Below are 4,588 nucleotides of genomic sequence, written 5' to 3' on the forward strand. Positions count from 1 at the left end.
AGGTGGTTACTTAATTAGGACCTTACTCTCTGAGTAAGGGGAGCCTCCCACCTGCTTACCTGGCCAATTGTTCAATTACCTCTTATGAAAGGCTCAAGTTGCAAACACTAAGACCTGATTAACCAATATTAAGTCAATAGGTCTTCCACTGTAGTAGAGCTGCTAAGGCCTTTTCTAATGTTGACTTGTCTCGGCTGGATACAGTGGTCAAGTTGCATTGGGGGGCTGGACCTCTCTATAGACATGAGATGTTGTAGGGTAAAGGTGGGGTTGGGCACCAATAACTGTTAGGTGAGGACCCAATGACGACTTTATTCCTACGGTTATACGGTGGGTCAGACTTAACTAAGAAATGGGACCAATAACTGTTAGGTGAGGTCTTCATGGCTTAGAGACCAAGTTGCACTGCAACATGCTTGAGAAGCATTGTACAAGAGTTGTACACTCATCCATCTATGTGTCACCAATAACTGTTAGGTGAGGTGGCATGTAAATTGGTGGGACCGCAGTACCCACTAGAAACCCTAGTCGTGTGGGATTTCCGTTTTCCTACCAGGGGAGTGTGAGGAATTCGAGAAAATAGTGGGAGTCACATTTGTTCTAAAAGACCTTAGGACAGATTAGGATCAAGTACAAAAGTCTAACTAGAATCTTTACTCTCTGCAGATACAATGTCGGCTTCAAACCCTTTGACCCGTATTCTTGAGACCAACCGACTGACCGGAACCAATTACAAGGACTGGCTTAGAAATCTCAAAATAGTTTTGGACTGTGAGAAGATAGGCTATATACTCGATTCAGATATCCCCACATTACCAGCACGTCCCACTGATGTTCAGCGTGAGATGCATAAAAAGTGGTTGGATGATGACATTAGAGTAAAATGCTATATGATGGCATCTATGTCTAATGAACTCCAATGCCAGCATGAAAATATAAAGACTGCTAGGGACATACTGGCACACCTACAAGAGTTGTATGGTGAGCAGAGTCGCACAGCTCGTTTTGAAGTGTCCAAGAGGCTTTTCAAAGCAAAGATGCGCGAAGGGCAGTCTGTCCATGATCACGGTCTGACCATGATTAAGGACCTAGAGGAGCTTGAGAAGCTCGGTATGGACATGCACAAGGAATTGCAAGTGGATTTGATCCTACAGTCACTTCCTGATTCATTTGGTCAGTTTATAGTAAACTACCACATGAATAAGATTGAATGCACTAAGACTGAACTAATCAACATGTTGGTAACTGCTGAGGGAGCCTTGAAAGGTTCAAGGGGCAATGTCCTCGCTGCTGAGTTGACTTCTGGTTCCAAGAGAAAGTCTACTTGGAAGAAAAAGAAGCCTGCAAAGAAGCAGAAGAAAGACAAGAAGCCAAAGAAGGAAGTTCAAAAGAAAAAGGCTAACGACAAAGGAAAATGTTTCCACTGCAATGTCGAAGGCCACTGGAAGAGAAACTGTCCTTCCTACCTCGAGAGCCTGAAGAACAAGAAAGGTGACACACCTTCAGAAGGTATAGACTTGCTCATAATTGAAACTAATCTAACGGTTTCTTCTACTTCTAGTTGGGTTATAGATTCTGGTTCTAGTGCTCATTTGTGCACTACCATGCAGGGTCTAAAGGAAAGTAGAAGGCTGGCGGAAGGTGCGGTAACCCTTTGGGTTGGCAACGGGGCAAAAGTTGCTGCTGTGGCTGTGGGCACCTACCATCTGCGACTACCGTCTGGATTTAGTTTAATACTTAGAGACTGCTATTATGTACCTGTTGCTAGCAGAAATTTGATTTCTGTTTCATGTCTAGCACAGGAAGGTCATGTTTTTACATTTGACAAAGACTGCTGTTCTATTTATTTGAGAAATAAAATAGTCGCACGTGGTTTTATGATTGACAGTCTCTACCATTTACATATGGATGTATCTGTGAATGTTACCGAGCAAGATGTGAGTGCCAAAGGATCCAAAAGATCCAGAGATGAGATAAACCAAAAATATTTGTGGCACCTCAGACTTGGCCATATTGGAGAAGATAGAATGAACAAAATGGATAAAGATGGGCTTTTAGGTTCATTGACTTCCGAGTCATATCCAGTTTGCGAGTCCTGTCTTCAAGGAAAGATGGCTAGACTACCCTTTGTAGGACATGGGGAGAGGACCACTGAAATACTTACCCTAGTACATACAGATGTATGTGGCCCATTCGATGTGCTAGCCAGGGGACGTTATTCTTACTTCATTACCTTTACCGATGATTATTCACGGTATGGGTATGTGTATCTTATGAGACACAAGTCTGAATCCTTTGAAAAGTTCAAAGAGTTCAAAAATGAAGTAGAAAAACAAACTGGAAAACCTCTTAAGGCTCTTCGATCAGATCGAGGAGGAGAATACCTTAGTGGGGAATTCCGGGACTATCTCAAAGAAAACGGCATAGTCTCACAATGGACACCTCCGGGTACACCTCAACTCAACGGGGTGTCAGAGAGGAGAAATCGGACACTATTGGATATGGTCAGGTCCATGATGAGCTTCACTGATTTACCTATGTTCCTTTGGGGAGATGCCTTACTCACAGCGATTTATTTATTGAATAGAGTTCCCTCTAAATCCGTTCCTACCACACCGTATGAGATATGGCATGGTAAGAAACCAAGTCTGGGTCATCTCAAGATTTGGGGGTGTCCGGCCCACGTCAAGCGACTACAGGCGGACAAGTTAGAGGCAAGGACCATAAGTGCTCGTTTTATAGGATATCCTAAAGAGTCATTAGGATACAATTTTTACGTCTCAGAGGATCACAATGTGTTTGTGAGCCGTCATGCCATCTTCTTGGAAAATCAGTTTATCCTTGATAGAGGCAGTGGGAGAAAAATTGAGCTTGAAGAGAAAGTCTCTGAAAAGCAACGAGTCATGGATCCTATAGAACCTATTCATAAGGAGCCAGTACACGATGTCCCTCAACCACCTCGAAGATCTAGTAGGGTCTCCCATCCTCCCGATAGATACTTAGGTATACTAGAAGAGGATACCGAGGAAATGTTCCTAGTGGGAGATAGGGATCACATACAGGATCCCAAAACCTACAACGAGGCGATATCTGATATCGATTCCGAGAAATGGCTGAAAGCTATGAAGTCAGAGATAGACTCCATGCATTCCAACCAAGTCTGGACCTTAGTAGATCCACCAGAAGGTATTGTACCTATTGGATGCAAATGGATCTACAAAAGGAAGATAGGTTCGGATGGAGAGGTAGAGACCTATAAGGCAAGGCTTGTGGCGAAAGGGTATAGTCAGTGCGAAGGTATTGACTATCAGGAGACCTTTTCACCTGTAGCCATGCTAAAATCCATCCGGACATTGCTTGCCATTGCAGCATTTCATGACTATGAAATCTGGCAGATGGATGTGAAAACTGCTTTCCTGAATGGATATCTTGATGAAGATATCTATATGGAACAGCCTTTGGGTTTCACTTCCAGTGATGGAGATCACAAGGTCTGCAAGCTGCAAAGATCCATCTATGGACTAAAGCAAGCCTCTCGGAGTTGGAACACTCGTTTCGATGATGCAATCAAAACGTTTGATTTCATCAAAAACGAGGAGGAACCATGTGTTTACAAAAAGGTTAGTGGGAGTGCTGTCGTTTTTCTCGTACTGTACGTAGATGACATTCTCCTGATTGGGAATGATATTCCCATGCTAACCTCGGTCAAGGTCTGGTTGTCAAAAGAATTCTCCATGAAAGACCTTGGGAAGCATCCTATATTTTGGAAATAAAGGTCTATAGAGATAGATCTAAAAGAATGCTTGGCCTTTCACAGAAGATGTACATAGAGGAGGTGCTGAAGAGATTCAACACATGAGCAAGATTCCCTATGCATCGGCAATGGGAAGCCTCATGTATGCCATGCTGTGTACATAACCTGATATAGCTCTTGCTGTGAGTGTCACAAGCAGATATCAGTCAGATCCAGGCAAGAAGCACTGGATAGCTGTGAAAGAACAGTCTTAAGTACTTGAGAAGAACCAAGGACATGTTCTTGGTCTTTGGAAGAAGATCAGAGTTGAAGGTAGAAAGATGCACACATATTGATGATAGAAAGTCTACATCAGAATATTTGCAATTGTGGTTCAGTAAATTGGAAGAGTTCCAAACAACCGATCATTATAGATTCTACCTTAGAAGCTGAATGTTAAGCCGTATCTAAGGGTGCAGTGGAAACCTTCTGATTAAAAGTTAATTGCAGAATTAGGTGTAATGTCATTAGATGCCATAACACTTTACTGCGATAACATTGGCACCATAGCACAAGCTATGGAGCCATGGTCTCATCAGAAGTCCAAGCACATAGAACGGCGCTTCCATCTCATACGCGACTATGTGGAGAAGAAATATGTAGAGGTGCAGAGAGTAGACTCCGCGGATAACGTGGCAGACCCTTTCACTAAGCAGCTGAGTCAGCAAAAGACTGAAGCCCACCTTGAGAAGATGGGCCTAAGATATATGACCAATTGGCTTTAGTGCAAGTGGGAGATTGTTAGATGTATGCCCTAGAAGCCAATTTGGCTGACACATTGTTGATTCTAGGGAC

The sequence above is a fragment of the Phoenix dactylifera genome, unplaced genomic scaffold, assembly GCF_009389715.1.
Source record: "Phoenix dactylifera cultivar Barhee BC4 unplaced genomic scaffold, palm_55x_up_171113_PBpolish2nd_filt_p 000395F, whole genome shotgun sequence".
NCBI classification, from domain to species: Eukaryota; Viridiplantae; Streptophyta; class Magnoliopsida; order Arecales; family Arecaceae; genus Phoenix; species Phoenix dactylifera.